We start from the raw sequence: 17,691 nt of genomic DNA on the forward strand, positions 1-17,691 counted from the left end.
ATTGGCCCCCTTTTTAAAGATGGCAATCTAAATGGCGCAGTGTATGCTGATTTCCTACGTAATGTTCTACCGATGTTACTACAAGATGTTTCACTGCATGACAGAATGGCGATGTACTTCCAACATTATGGATGTCTGGCACATAGCTCTCATGCGGATGAAGTGGTATTGAATAGCATATTTCATGTGAGGTGGATTGGTCGTCGAAGCACCATACCATGGGCCGCACGTTCACCGGATCTGACGCCCCCAGATTTCTTTCTGTGGGGAAAGTGGAAGGAAATTTGCTATCGTGATCCACCGACAACGCCTGACAACATGCATCAGCGCATTGTCAATGCATGTGCGAACATTGCGGAAGGCGAACTACTCGCTGTTGAGAGGAATGTCATTACACGTATTGCCAAATGCATTGAGGTTGACGGACATAATTTTGAGCATTTATTGTATTAATGTTGTATTTACAGGTAATCACACTGTAATAGCATGTGTTCTCAGAAATGATAAGTTCACAAAGGTACATACATGTATCTCAATGGAACAACCGAAATAAAATGTTCAAACGTACCTATGTTCATATTTCTTTACGTACTACACGAATATGTAATAAAAATGGAGGTTCCTATTTTAAAAAAACGCAGTTGATATCCGATTGACCTATGGCAGCGCCATCTAGCGGGCCAACCATAGCGCCATCTGGTTTCCCCCTTTAAGCTAGACAAGTTTCGATCTTTGTAGTTTTTTCGTTTGACGCTTATTTCGTGAGATATTTGGCCCGATCCCGATCAATGGACCACCCTGTATATTTGACGACCGAAAATATCTTGCAATTTTCTAAATAACGCTTGAGAAGTAGGCGCAACTGCTTACACATTTTGTTGTCCTCATGGAGTACTACGAGTGTTAAGTTTACAGTAAATCCGCTTTCGAAACGTCGTGGCCTCTCGTTGTTGGAGTGTACATGTGTAATACATATAAAAAGGAAGAAAGCGTTGTTTCCAAAATTCTCGAAAAGTTTTTGACCGATTTACTTCGAAGTTTTACAGACATCTTAATAAATATTGGCATGGACACAGGATACATATTTTTTTAAGCAATATACAGGTTTTATGTGAAAACTCACTGCTAGGAAGAAACTGCTGTGTTTTGCTCTACTGTGAATGTGTGGGGTTCTGTTTTCTTTCTCGCAGTCAGTTTTAACTAGGACAGTAGGGAATTTACATACTCCTTCTTGATATATATATATTTTTAAAAAAGTTCATTGTACAAATAAGTGTTTTTACTTTAGCTCACGCTCCTTCGTATTTTCGCTGCATATACAGGTTCCGTCGCTCATGGTATGAATCAGTTATTGGCGAGAGCGGCTTAGCTTTTCTCACCTGATGATGGCGGCCTGGTGGACTGCGGAAATATTGTGTCCAGATGACAATTTGATTCGGCTGAAGACCCGGCAAGAATCTGACCTGTTAATACTCCGGCAGAATCTACACAGTCACAACAAACTAGTCTCTCATATAAATGTTAGCCGTGTTTGTACCTGTCTGAACATTAATTAGGCTGTCTTATCCAGTATACACTTCGCATCTTATCCAAAATTATGGTTTTCATAATTAATGTTTTCCACACCTGTCGAGCACCCCGTAGATTCACACATGACAATAAATACTTGTGGTTGTTGTACAGCCGAGTGTTTGAACAAAAATATGGAAACTGGTTGTGAATCTATGAGTATTAGCTATAGCGGCGTTTTATTAACTGAACATTAATAAAATAAAAGCGTGCCGTGAAACTGCATTCCGCTTTACTTCCTGCCTGTGCAAATGTCAAGCATGCAGGCCAGCGCTAGGTCCCGGAAGAAGGTGCGGTTGGTGGGATGTCGCCAGCAGCAGTACCATTACGAACTTTGCTGTGGCAGCATGATGCAACGGCGGGCAGTGGTCTGTACGGAGAAGTACAATCTCATCTGGATGCAGTGCCATGGCCGCTATGGAAGCGGCTAAGGGACCTGTGGCATGTCACTGAGGGGCCAGGCATTGGCAAAGAGCCGGTGGTGTGCCAGTGCGCTGGCGTTGGACGTACCAGTCAGTGGTACTGAACAGATGTGGCAGCAACAATCTGAACCACTCCCGGAGGCTGAGGTGTCTAGTGACTGACAATTCGTGTGGCAGACCTGGCATTATTGGGACAATGGCCACACTTCACACTTGTTTTGGGTTCATCGTTGCCGGCCCAAGCATCGCCGTGGGTCGCAGTTGAGAGGATAGTGAAACTGTTCGCGACCAGCAAACGAGGCTGAGACAGGAGGAGTCTGGAATGTGAATGCCAAGGGGCCATTCAGCGTCTAGAGAGTCACAACTGTCACTACGCGGCATGGCCAAGTTGCGCGTGAGCATTGCCGGCTTGGAGAGAAGATGGTGTCTTTTTCTGGTGTCCAGAAGAAGACAGCAGCCACATCAAGAGACGAGGAAAGCTGTATTGTACGAAGCATTAAGCATTGCGTTTTTATGATACACATCTACTGATGGGCAGCTGGCAGGGTTGAAGCTATTGTGCAGCGGGTACTGAGTGCAATGAAGGCTGTCGTGTTTTCGAACGCGGTTTAAGAATTACATCGTGACGTCTGCACTGCACGGGGTGGTCGTGAGAAAATAGTAGTCTAATTTCTGTATTGTGTTTTGTATTTACGTAGAGGTTGTGATTCAATCGTAATACATACAGGGGATAGGCAAAATAATGTAAACAGTGGTAGTAATGGGATGGTTGTGTTTGACGGTCGACAATGCAGGTAAGGCAAGTTTAGCGCTGGACTGTGCGTGTTCAGTACGGACTAGACATCAGTGCGGGTTGTTTACGAGTAGTGCACACTTAGTATTTGCATCCAGAGGCCAAGGTCGACGTGCAATGACAGACATAACAGTTCTAAAGAGGGCAGATTGTGGGGGCCCGATTAGCTGGAGCATCAGTGACCAAGACAGCCAATTTATTGAATGTTTCAAGGGCAACTGTTTCCACAGTCATGACAATCTACACAAAACATGGAAAGACATCATTGTGTAAACGTAATAGTGGGCGTAAATCAAAACTAAAGGACAGAGACTGTCGTATGCTAACACGAATTGTGTCAAAACAACAGAAAACAACGGCGGCTAAAGTGATTGCAGAGCTCAACAGCCATCTTCGAGACCCCGTATCTATCCGCCGAGAACTCCATAAAGCGAATAATCATGGACGAGCTGCTATACCGAAACTATTAGTGACAATAATCAACGCAAAGAAGCGTAAAACATGTCGTCAGGAGCATAAATCCTGGACGGCTGATCAGTGGAAACGTGTCATATGGTCCGACGATTCAACGTTTTCGTTATTTCCAACATCGGGCCAGGTTTACGCCTGGAGAACGCCGGAAGAAGCCTACAATTCTGACTGCTTAATTCCAACGGTTAAGCATGGAGGTGGAAGTGTGACGATGTGGACAGCCATACGATATTCTGCTCGTCCCATTATTAGTCTCAAAGGGCGAGTTACAACCAACGATTACGTGAACATTTTAGGTGATCAGGTGCATCCCATGATTCAAATGTTGTTCTCTAACAATGGTGCCAATTCACACAGCCAGGACAGTACAATCGTGCTATGAGGAGCATGCGACAGAACTACAGCTTCTTCCCTGGCCAACGCGGTTCCCGGGCTTCAACGTTATCGAACCCTTGTGGGCGGTATTGGATCGCAAACTCCGGAGCAGATTTCCGTCTCCCTCGTGACTACAGGAGTTATAAGAGGTTCAGATAGAAGAGTGACATAACATTCGACTGGAGACTATACACTCATTATATGCCAGCATTTCAAGAAGAATCGCAGCTGTATTACGGGCAAATGGGGGTCCAACGCCTAAATAATAAACAATTCCCAAGTAAGTACAGGTGTTCACATTATTTTGCCTATCCACTGTATCTATAAGTTTGTCTGCCTTATAATGGTATCTGTTGTCAGTATATTAAGAAGTTTTGTGTAGTAGAGTCGTGTGTAGTGTTTGTAGTGTAGCTGGTGGCGGTTTTTGGTAGTAGAGCGCAGCTCTTGTTGTGACATTTGTTCATTTAGCTTTCAGTGTTATTCTGGGTGGCGATTTATAAGATTTCTACGGGCTGATATTGTGATTTTTGATCATTTACCCGGACTGGTGCCTTCTTGTATGTCACAGGAGCCAGATATGGCTATTGCATGAAACTACAGTACTTGCTTAGAACAAGTTTTTATTATTGTTATTATTATTGTTATTTGTGCTACGTCCATTTTCGATTAAGAATCGTTTCTGGGCAGAATACTGTTTACTTGGATATCAGTTGTCAGGTATTTCCATTGGAGGAATTTGAGCTTACGTGATTATGTACGACGTCTGTTCAAAAAATTCCGGACCTTTGTCCACGCTTACCTTTTACTTATTGTGCATGATCTTAGAAATACTCTCATTTATAATTGATACACCGCCACCAGCGCCGTTTTCACTGCCGGAAGCAGTATTGGTACACCTCTTGCTGGATCGGGCGAAGCGCCGTCTACGAATTTTCTTTTATCTCGTCTATCGTTGCATATCTTCGTCCTTTCGACGGGGTTTTCAAATTTGGAAATAAAAGAAAATCAATAAGGGTCAGGTCTGGAGTGGATGCGGCACACAGTGATTTGGTTTTTTATGCAACAGTCACGCACCAACAGGAAAGAACGTACAGGTCCGTTATCGTGATGCAAAAGCCATGAACTGTCTCTCCACATTTCAGGCCGTTTCCTTCTAACATTATCTCGCAGGCGTCGCAACACGTCCCGATAGTACCATCGTTTAACAGTTTGTTCCTGTGGCACGAATTCATGATGAACTAATCCTTCAAAGTCAAAGGGAACTATCAGCATGGCTTTGACATTTGACTTGAGCTGACCCGCTCTTTTTGGTCTTGGAGAACCTTTCCCGGCTCATTGTGAAGATTGAACGTTGGTCCCAACATCATTATCATAGCTCTACGACTCATCAACAGTTACGATTCTCTTAAGGAACATCTCGTTTTCATTTACGCGATCCAAAAGCTCTTCACAGATTGCGAGGCAGAGGTCTTTCTGATATTGACTCTTGAGCCATGGAAAAACTTGGCGACAAAACGATGCTGTGTCAGGACTTCATGACGTGATCCAATTGAAATGTTACATTCTTCTGCAATCTCTCGGACACTCAGTCTTCGATTGGCACGCACAATTTCGTTGATTTCCTGACATGAGCGTCATCGGTAGACGTCGAAGGGCGTCCTGAACGAGGGTCAGCTTTAACTTCCGTCCGGCCATTTTCAAACCGTGTGAACCATTCGTAACTTCGAGTACGGCTTAAGCGCTGATCACTGTAGGCTTCCTGCGTCATTTGATGTATCTGTAAAGGTTTTCTTGAGCTTCACGCAAAATTTAATGTAGACACGTTGCTCCTCTAGCTCTGCCATTTCGAAATTTGCAAACTGTGCGACACAACGTTCTACTCTATACATCACTGAACAAAAGCTAACAGACATAGAACAATGAAACTTCTAGCAGCTACACAACGAACACAGGTGTGTGCAGGGATGCCAACCGCATTTAGATCCGACGCACCATTGGCGCGAAACTACGAATGTTGTGGAAATTTTTGAACAGACCTGGAATATTTGTTAAAAAAACTGCTGTAAAATACGCCCACGATTGCACAACCATGATCAAACTCCATTCTACCCAAATCCTATCCTACAAATTAATAGAACTGAAAACGTCCTTACTGGTTTACACTGTCCTAGCGAAAACATGATAGAGTACATGGGCTTCCAACAGATAAGAGAAACAGTTTTCCAAAACGTAATCCTAAACTAACCATCATGAAACAGACGTCTCTGGTAACTATAGATATAGGATAGTATGCGGCGAGAGAACATAGGCTGCAGTGTTTATTTCCATCTTTATTTTTTTCTTTTCGTTCCCTTTCACAACATATGGCCAGCTGTTTGAGATCCTCTTCTAGAGATCGGTCCTATTCAGCCAAATCTCAGCAAACCTGGAAGTGGAGCTTAGGGGTTCCCATTTGGAAATAATTGGGAGAGGTTACCATTTCCAGCATTTGCCTTATAACCAAGGGAAACGACACTGAAACTTTGGCTGGAAGCGGCTCATTGAATCCAGATTTACTATGTATCCACGACAAAGAAAACTTGGCGTATGTCTATGTTTGAGGAAGTGGTAGTCTTTGTCTTGCACCGAACGAATAGCGGCGTGACTGCTTACAATGTTCGGCGTGGATATCGTAACAAGCAGGGTTTAAAGTCTAGTCGACGACGGGATCTTTAGAGCTGGAGCACAAGCTCAGGTTGAGAAAGGCGGAGAATACTGGGGAAGGCCAAACGGCCATGTCTTTTGAAAGGAACTATCCCAACTTTCGACTTAAAAGATTTAGCGAAATCACAGAGAATATAAATCTGGCTGGCCGACTGGGCATTTGGACCCCCATCTTCCTTAGTAAGAGTTCCGTGCATTATCGCTGCACCACGCAAGATGTAAGCATCGTCGTCTGCTAGCTTGTTGAGACATTTCTACGAACGACTGTAGCCACAGGCATGGACCTCCTAATAGGGACGCACTAGAGGGTAAATGTGTCCAGCTCTTCTGAGCGAATAGTCGATACTTTTTCCATTTCGGTGTCGACAGACCATCCGGATACGATGGTTCACAGGACTGTTTAATTCTGTACTACTGCTTTCATTGTTTTTTGCTTACTTCTGCTGTGTTTTGAAATGGGAGAAATGTAAAATATAAGAATCACAATATTAAAGTCAATACAAGAATTAGTCAAAACCCTTCTAACACAATTGCATTACAAACATTGACGTAATGTCCTTGAAAATAAAATCCGCAACCACTGGTTTTGAAACAAATTTATTATCCGTCTTCATCGTATTATTCCGGTCCAACACGAACCATCTTAAGATCTCATTGTATCGGTTACAAAAATCACCTGTCCAAACTGAGGTGGTTTATGTCGAACTGAAACTGGTCATTTAAAGAAATTTATAAGGCCAAGAAAGATAATAAATTTGCTTCACATTTGCATTACGTACCATAATGCTGCAGCAAATTGTATTCGTTTGTTTCCCACAGAAGGAAAGCAATTTAACTTTGTTGACCAAAGTTAAAAAATGGTTCAAATGGCTCTGAGCACTATTGGACTTAACTGCTGTGGTCATCAGTCCACTAGAACTTAGAACTACTTAAACCTAACTAACCTAAGGACATCACACACATCCATTCCCGAGGCAGGATTCGAACCTGCGACCGTAGCGGTCGTGCGGTTCCAGACTGTAGCGCCTAGAACCTCTCGGCCACTCCGGCCAGCGATCAAAGTTAAAAAAAAAATATTTACTGCACTAACGGTTAGTAAATATTATGAAACTAACTGTTACTGGGTGACGGATGTCATTTGTAACGACTGCTGTACAACGTAAGGCAGCTAGGACGTCTAACCGCAGATATATCCAGAACGAATAGATATGTCAGGGTCTGCTCTTCCGCTAAGTTATAGAAGATACTGTGGCGAATTATCCGAACCGCGCAAATAGGTGCATATCAAAAAAGCTTTTGATAAATTCAACAGAAACAAATTAGTACAGATACTGGCAGATGATAATTTTTCCTACCGACTTACCGATGATATATATACAAAATTTGTAGAACAAATTTAATCTATGTCAAGAAAGAGGACATATTATCAGACTGGTGCAGAATGCATACATGAGTAGGACAAGGATGCACAATGTGTGCAGGAGTAGGACAAGGATGCGGCTTTTCGTCACTCTTGTTTATTATTTATTTGAATAAATCATCCAAGAGTTGAGAAAAATGCCATGTGGCTTCATTCAAACCAAAAGAAACGCAAAGCTAGATGCGTTAACTTTTGCGAATGATTTAGCTCTTGCAGCATTTTCAATCCATGACCTGCGGCGTTCTGTATACAATTAACGGATTATATTCGAGAAATACTATTTGGACACCAGCACCTCAAGAAACAAAAAGTACAGGTCTCTATCTAAAATTCCTAGTACAATGTAAGAACTGCCTGAAAAATAAAATTCTAGCATAAAGACATTCACATACTTAGGCCACAAACTATGCTTATGCAAGAAAAGGACATAGGTGAGAAAACCACTAGCTGTAGAAAACAGTCGGAGTCACAAAGAAATTTTAGTTTCCATGTTTCAGAAATAAACCACTTTCAGCTCTGTATGAAGTTCTGTATGAATTTCAGTTTAACCCTCGCAGCGCAGTAGGACGATGAATAGTGTTAATTATATGACTCGTAATATACCACTGACTATATTTCTCTTCTCCACAATAAATTTCCAAAATCCTTAAAACCCGCTTCCAACTCAGGAATTTCTAATGATACACATGAAAAGATTGTGTAGAGCGCTGCTATTAGTAATATATATTCTTTTCGGCGTTTTTAACACAGACAAGACCTTTCAAGTTATCAATTAAACAGAGTCCTCGGTGGACTGTCAGAAAAGGTTAATATTTTGTGCAGGCTGGAAACATGCACCAGTATTTACAAGAGACGCTTAAACCCCCTGGTGGATTAACCATCAATAGTATGAATTAATCACAGGGGAAGAGAAGCAATAAAATTTGACAGCAATCTCAGCAGAGTAATCTTGCCTCCCCGTGGTACAGAACTGTGTGGAAAACGCAAACAAGAACTTCTGTACCCTCTAAAGAAATACCACGATACGGAATATAAATTTCTGGTGTCACATTCCCCCGACAGTATGAAATATGCTGAAAATTTTCTCTCTCGAAATGATTAACGTAAAATCCGGAAAACAAGTAAGGTAAATACTAATCAAGGCTGAGAGAATGAGTCCTCTACCTAGCCTACGCCGAATAAATATTGCCCGATACGTGAAAAAAGTTTAATTTAGAAAATGGTAGGAAGGAGGCTTACGGTTTAAGGTCCCATCGACACTGACGCCATTGCATTCGGCACACAAACTAGGAATTAAGAAAGTAGGGACACGATTTGACCTTGGTCTTTTCAAAGAAAAATGTCACCATAAACACGAAAAATCTAAATGCGGATGACCGAATGCCGCTCCAACTCTTAAGCGCTGCCCCATCTCGATCTGACAAATTTAACAGCTGGAAAGAATAACTGACAGAAAAAGGACAGTATTTCTGTCAATTTGCAAAAGGGAATAAGTATTGTGTGTGCCAACGGGTCTAGGTGTATCCACAGCGGTCAGTTAGATCCAACGTCTCGTCGACATCGACGTCTTTAGAGCAGCTGTCCGTTTCTACGGCAGCAGCCTTGCGGGTAACAGCATGTAGAAACAAATGTCGTTTGTGCTTCGAAGACGGACCTTCTTCCCAACAAGCAGTTGCTATATACAGTTCACTTTAATTCTCATATTTTTATCTCATCAGCAATTCAAGAAAAAGTTACAAAACTGTACGAAAATTATTAAGTGCTGTAAGAGAACAGCTTAATGTTAAGTGCAATGTTACACGTTCATTACGACATCCACAGACGCCAATATCGCTGCGACGAGCCACTGAAAACAGCTCCCCACAGCCTCACCAAACGCACCGCGCGTCAGTGTCGCCATACAACGTACTGTGGCCTCCAGCGCAGGGAAGATACAGTATACAGCGTGTGGAGTACAAAAGGAATTCTAAATTATGGACGAAGTCTAACCTTTTTGCTCCTCCTCTCGTCTCATAAGCTCCTTCTCTGTAGCTACATTAATGCATTTTCAACCACTGGAGAACAGCTTCTTGACAGCGTTCAGGGCACGGTTTTCTCTTACAAATATGATGTAGTTTCTGTAAGCCCCATTAATTGCAGCACGAGATTTTTTTGTTAAGAACATTTACTTTCCCCCATCGCGTTGGACTAAGGATAAATTTCAAGGCAACAAAAAATTTTGACAACAAGAATTAAGCTCGATGTGGGGATAGGTGAGAAGATCGCTGAGGGAGTAGATAAATATGTATTTTTAGTATTTACATAGCAAAAAGCACCTGCTGCACCGAGGAATAAGAATAAGGGTACAACTTGGAAAAGCCACTCCAATAAAATTAATGAAGTTGCTGAAGGAAAATAAAATGTCACTACTGACCAAAACAAAAGTGGCTCTAACTCTGATCTTCTCACAGTTGGGTACAGGTATGCGTAATGATCACCAAAAATAGTCCATCGCGACGAAATTGTTTCTTTTGAAATGTCGGTTTGGGGAAGAATGAAGCTGAAAATATATAGCAGATGAGATTAAGATATTTTGGGGCCGGAAGACTCACTAGAAAAAGCTTCAATGCTCGGAAAAACAGAAGCGAAAGACTCACTAGAAAAAGCTGCAATGCTCAGAAGTAGCAGAAGGTCAAAGCCGTAGAGTGAAATCTAGGAGAAGGTGGATAGGGGCCATTAAAGAAAGCAATGGAATGGCTCTGGAAGAATTAAGGACCAAAACAATGTCCAGGAATCTATTCGGAGGGGGGGGGGGTGGAGGATGCGGAATTCTACATGTCACCAGGAGTCGGAGATGACTTAATTGATCAACAATATACGTTTTACTCTTACAAAAAAATTTTGACATAGCTCAGAGTAGAATTACAATAATAAATGCAAGGCGCTATATACTGCAAACCCTGCAACAACAAACAAGAATCTTTTAAGTATATGCCAGTGTAATAAATATTAAGCATTATGACATAATGCTGGAACATAAGCCACTGTACTTCATATAAATATAAACAATAACAGCCGAAATCGCAATTTGTCGTTCTACTGGACGTAGCCACTTTCTGTTACAAAAACCACCATCGGATCAAGATTCCAGAACACATGAGGATGGTGCACGGGGTGGCTGTTTAAACCCTAAGGTATTAGTCATCATCTGAGCACTTACAAAGACACTTCATTAAGTAGAGTATATTGCCTAATATCTTGTCACAGGTACACTAATGTTAAGTCCCTTTTACATGAACTACTTTCTTGCCTCAACTGACCAGGCATGACGAGAGGGGGGAGGGGGCGTGGGGAGGTGAAGGAAAATTCCTGGATTCCAAGCCTCACGGGGGTGGGGGGCAACTTTGAATGTTCCGATCCTCCAGGGTGTAAGATGGAGAATATCAGATAGCTATTGTTAAAAAATAATTGTATGATACAATAAATAAAAGAACCTGGCACTAGCGTAACCAAACTATCTCTTCCTGTCCAGTTCTTCAGTTTTTTGAGTCCTACAGTACAGTTCATAAACTCTATTTCCTGTTTAACCTCGAATGTACAATAGTTTCTTTAGACATAGTGCACGAAAACCACCTTGTGACGGAGTCGAGAGTGTGCTTTCTTTAAACGTTGCTAGAAAGCATACCAAAACATTTCTTCCAACGTATGTACACAGCTACAGATGTGAAACGTCGTTATAACCTGCTACGTTTACCAACAGTGTCCAAAGATAAGAAAATTCTGATTTAAACACAACGTGATTTTACACGAAAAACGATAATGCAGAAAAGATTTCGCGTTCAAAAGTAAACGCAAAATAAAATATTTCTATTTGTATACAGCTATCTTGGAAGAAACGTAAAACTGAGGAAATGAAGTGAAATGCAAGTGGTACATTGGCCATGCTGATGCACAGAAGTAAAGAGGTAATGTTCTTATTTGCTGGTCGGTGGAATAGCCAACTTACCCAGGAACTCTCTCTTTACTTCATGTGACATTATTTCTTGACCAAATAGGGTCGACCTTCAGACGTTCAGCTCTGGAAATCCAAATAATGGACATTTCCTCGGAATATGAGAACTCTTGAGTGTATGTGACCCACTTCTGCATAATACACGTTAGCAAAGTCAGTGACCGACAAGAAGCTAGAAAGCGTTTACAGGTAACACTACCTGTCAATCGTTTATTAGAATAAATTTATTTCTAGTTGTGGCCATCATGTCAGGGGGTGCCATCTTGGAGCCGAGAGAAGATGTGACGCATGACTCAATTATTGTTGATGCAACTTGTGACGCCTCCTATTGCTGCCTACCGGCACTCCCGCGATCACGAAAGTGTAACGTCCTTTTTCTGTGCCCAAATAGTCTTCTTCAACTCGTCGAGATACGTGAAAGCGAGGCAACACAACACTACCTTTTACTTCAGTCAATGTCCGCTCTCTGCATTAATTTGAGTTTGCATTCAAGGTTACACAAATATTTTAAAGTCTCTTTCATTAATATGTTTAAATTTAAATTATTGCTACCGGTTAGCTGCGTTGTTTAGCAGATGCCACCAAATATGCCCATTAACAGTTACTAGGAGGTCGAATCGCGTTTCAAAATGAATTAATATCTTTGATAGCACGTGTACACCGAATTAATTCCTTCAAAAAGACACAGATTTTATTTAACATCAGTTGAAAATTATAACCTTTAATATTAATGTGAAATAAACTATTATTATTATTATTATCATTGTTATTGTTAAGAGATAATCCAATACACGATTCACTTCTCGGGATTCTCTGTTCGAAATCGTAGGACAGTATAGTGTTTTCTTAACCGGGTTTTCATTAACATTCTTTGATATGATTCACTACTATGAATGGTCTCACTTTAACTGGATAACACATGTCAAAACACGGTCTATAATCGAAAGTCAAGATGCGACGAAAAGTTTGAGTAGTAGCTTCGGCGACAACTGAAGTTCTTAAATTAGAATTAATGATATCGATCTTTTGTCGATTGAGACGTTCGCTGGAGGTTAGCGATATCTCAGTTCTGTCTATTTTCATACTTTTGACAATAAATTAAAGGAACAGAAATTTCACACAGTGGCGCATGAAGTTAAGCGACGCGAATACTCGGGGTACAAACACTAAAAGCTAGGACATTAAAATGTCGAACAAAAAGACTGCCAGATGCTAAAGACTCCCAGACGCTAAGAACGTTAACAATACGTGCAACGGGTTTACATACTAGTTGTGAAACGACAGGGACGTTCGTTACAAACTCTTTGAAAAAAGCCCCTTGCTACTTTGCATATAATACTCTATTCCATTGGCTCTTTCTTTTATTTATTTTTCTGTACTTTAAAACGGGAATTTATGATCTTGTATATAAAATATGGGAATTGTTCCTTGCCAGTTGGAATAAATTTCAGCTTCAAAAAAGACCAGACTCCTGATTCAAGCCATACTGAACATACATTTCTCCTGCGTGATATTTATTTCAGAAGGAAATTGATAAATAATGAATGAATGAACGGTTTTTGGAATTTGTAAATTCTAATCAGAGAACGAGAGTTACTATTGCACATTTACTTCGCTCAACACTTGTGAAACAATCAATTCTCATCCGCGAATGCCGCTGACAAGTTTATGATTTAGAGGGTCTTATAAAGCTCAGACACGTTTTCTTCGTGAAATCCTCTTTCGGCCGGCCGGTGTGGCCGTGCGGTTCTAGGAGCTTCAGTCTGGAACCGCATGACCGCTACGGTCGCAGGTTCGAATCCTGCCTCGGGCATGGATGTGTGTGATGTCGTTAGGTTAGTTAGGTTTAAGTAGTTCTACGTTCTAGGGGACTGATGACCACAGATGTTAAGTCCCATAGCGCTCAGAGCCATTTGAACCAATCCTCTTCCGAAATTTTCTGTTTGAGGTTCTCATAGCCTTATGTGGAGTACAAGTAGCTGAGAACTGTCATGAAGCAGACACTCTTTTCAGAGTGATTCAATTTGTTTACAACCTGTTCAGTTGCAGTCTACAACGATGGGAAATTCTGAAATAGTGTGTTAGACATCATTTATATTCCACGTGTAATACCCCACGGAGAGCTCAGGTTGACGCTGCAGTAATAATTTCAGCTGACTTGGATAAGATTGCCATTGCTGTTGAAACACTCAGTAACTTAAATTTGTCAGCTGAAACTCGTTCTGTGGTACGGGGTGTTTTAGTTGTATGAAATTATTCAAATGTTTAACCATGGCATCAATTTAGCTAAAATTTGGTACCAACTGACTACAGAAAAAAGTTATTACAAGATCGAAGTACTATAATTGATGTTGAGGTACGACAATTTGAGAGGTAATTAAATGACTTAAAATATCTTCTCGAAATCAATATATCTTGAATTTCCAGAGGTGTGCAATGGGGACATGAAGTCATTTCATGATGAAACCAGTAGTGGAGACACAAACGTGAATCAATAAGATTTATTCAAGTTAAATATACACTGAAGAGGCAAAGCAAGTTTTACATCTGACCAGTATCGTCTAGGGCCCCTGCGAGCACCCAGAAGTGCCACAACACGACTTGGAATGGACTCGACTAATGTCTCAAGTAGTGTCGGAGGGATCTAATACCATGATTCTGCAGGGCTGTCCATAAATCCATAAGAGTACAACGGGGTGAAGATCACTTCTGAAAAGCACGTTTCAAGGCATTCCAGATATGCTCAATGATGTTCATGTTTGGGGAGTTTGGTGGCCAGTGGAAGTGTTTAAACTCAGAAGAGTGTTTTGGGAGCCAATCTGTAGCACCTCTGGACGTGTGGGTTGTCGTATTGTCCTGCTGGAAATGCCCAAGTCAGTAGAAATGCACAATGAACATGAATGGATGCAGGTGATCGGACAGGATGCTTACGTACGTGTCACCTGCCAGAGTTGTTTCTAGAAATATCAGGTGTCTCATACACTCCAACTGCACACGCCCCACATCATTAGAGAACCTCCACCAGCTTCAACAGTCCCCTGTTGACATGCGGGGTCCATGGATTTATTCGGTTGTCTCCATACATGTACACGTCCATCCGCTCGATACAAATTGAAACGAGACTCGACGGAACAGGCAACGTGTTTTCAGTCATCAATAGGCCGATGTCGTTGTTGACGGGCCCAGGCGAGGCATAAAGCTTTGTGTCGTGCAGTCATCAAGGGTACACAAGTGGACCTTCTGCTCCTAACGCCCATATCAATGATGTTTCGTTGAATGGTTCGCACGCTGACACTTGTTGATGGCCCACCAATGAAATCTGCAGCAATTTGCGGAAAGGTTGCACTTCCGTCACGTTGACTGATTGTTTACAGTCGTCGTTCATCTCGTTCTTGCAGGATCTTTTTCCGGCTGCAGCGATGTCGGAGACTTGATCTTTTTTAATGGATTCTTTATATTCACGGTACACTCGTAAAATGGTCGTACGGGAAAATCTCCACTTCACCGCTACCTGGGAGATGCTGTGTCCCATCGCTCGTGCGCCGACTATGACAGCACGTTCAAACTCTTGATACCCTGCCATTGTAGCAGCAGTAACCGATCTAACAACTGTGCCAGACATTTCCTGTCTTATATATTCGTTGCCGACCGCACCACCGTATTGTGTCTGTTCACATATCTCTGTATTTGAATACGTGCGCCTATACCGGTTTCTTTGACGCTTCGCTGCAAATAAAGACTAAAACAATTAATAAATATAAAAATACAAAGTAAATAAAAATTTAAAAAGTCAATAAAATGTAAAAAAGCAATTTAAAAATGTAATTACAGGCTGCATATATAGCTACATCGGCTGCACAATTGACAAAAAATTTTTTGCAACTTATGTGTCTGTATATACATTATGTAATTAAATAACGTATGGTTGCTGGATGTCAGCCAATAAAATTGTATATAATTTCAATATATAAAAATTGTTGTTACATATCATGAGAACTGTCGGCTTTTTTCTCAGTTTTTTTCTTCCTTTTTTATTTATTATTCTGTTATCATAATAAATTTTCCTCCCATTTGCAACTTACATTACATGATGATCTGACTACGATCTACTGAAGTTTCATGATGGTAGGTTCACATCCTGTTGTGCTGTTGTGTATAAATTTTTTTCATCTGCGTGTTTGTAACATAGTGTGACACTTTGTTATTCGTGTCAGTTAAGAATGTTTCTGCAATATTCATTGTTATTTACAAGGAAGAGTGCGCTTTCTCAGTAATGAGTATCTTCGATTTCGTGACTACTATACTTAAAACATGAAATTGCTAGAGATGAAATTGCTGTGCGTGAAACAACTGTCGATGACATTTATAATTTTTTTGTCACAAATACTTCACTGTTTTTTCCAAATACGTTGCGATTTCCTAGTGTGTGGTTAGGCAGAATCTAAGAGCGCGACTTGCAAGGCACAAGTATTTATCTGCAACTAAACTCTTAACAACAGTAGACGGAGATGAAAGATCCCCTCTAAAATATTTTTAGACTATGTCAGCATATACGAAATATCTTGATTCATCAAATGTGAGTTATGAACTAAACGAATTTCAGTAGCTGCACTCGCCACATGCTCTTGAAAAGTCGTTTTTAAAATTTTTTTAAGACCCAAATAGTTGATGTATCATATAGGGAAGTAGGCTACTTCAGCATTAGGATTTCATGGAGCAAGTTGCAACCACATTCTATGCATCTTCTTGTTCTTTGACACTCTTTTAAACAATTTTTTTGGGTGACGAAAGAGTTCACGGGTGAACAATATTTCGGCAAGCGATCATGTTGTCATCATCAGGTGACGAACTGACAGCCAAAGCGCCGGCTGTTGACCTATGAACTCTTTCGTCTTGAAGTACGCCGGGAGAAATAGAAGAATCCCAATTTTTCGGCTGTTTTTAGAGATGTATTTGTACAATGTGCTACTACACACCATTCCTAACTCTTACTCCGAAATGTAGAATACAAAACAAGACGTCAGTGTGAATGAAAATAAGATGATATAATGTGGCATTTATAACAATTCCCAGAACACATTCAAATAGCATGCATGGAAACACATGGTCAGCGAAATCTGAGCAGTACTACGTACTCTGAACACACGTAGTGTGACTGTGTCAGCTGATGGCTGCTTTGGGTTCGTGGTGCTGCGCGCGCTGCAGTGAGATGCACAGATCTACGACCGCTTGCTTTTGATTGATTGGCGCAAGGAGTAGTGACAACGTCTCGGTTCTCTGGAACTGTGCGACGTCGCTTCCAGAGTGCCTACAGAATAACGTGACGGCTCTCTTTCGAAAACAAGGCCACTTGGTGCACTGGCCTATCTATCCGATCGGCAGAGCGGCCGAAATCTACGAAATAGTGCCCCTGACTTTGGCTCTCAGCGGCTTTGCAATCGACTGTTGGAGAGAAGTGAGTCTACTGCAGCGCCCATGCTGTTTGATTCCTGTACTGAGTCTGGCCTTTTCCGAGTTTCTGTTTCTGTTTACATGTCAGTGTCGAAGTTGTGTAGTGTTGTGAGAGTGCTGTTTGACAACTGACCGGTGAAAGTGAAATCGTGAGGGATCGAACGTTTGACGAAAAAATGTAAATATAGTAATAGAACGTAGGAGTAAGCAAAGGCAATACTGTTTATTAGTGGTTTAAACGAATTTCATTGTGGAATTTCTGGGAAAAGGTCATGTAATAAATTCTCCACACTCTTGAGAACTGGAAGAACAGGAAACACGTGCAAATATTTCAGATTATTTACATTTATCAGCTCGAGATAATATCTACTGACAAAAACATCAAACAATATTTAGAAGGTAGTAAACAGTTGCCTTTTAGTATAATAGACCCAGTCAGTCCAGATGGCAACAAATAATTATCTGTAGATTCTGGTAACTGGTCTCAGTCTAAGAG

This window comes from Schistocerca piceifrons, chromosome 6, assembly GCF_021461385.2.
Source record: "Schistocerca piceifrons isolate TAMUIC-IGC-003096 chromosome 6, iqSchPice1.1, whole genome shotgun sequence".
NCBI lineage: Eukaryota > Metazoa > Arthropoda > Insecta > Orthoptera > Acrididae > Schistocerca > Schistocerca piceifrons.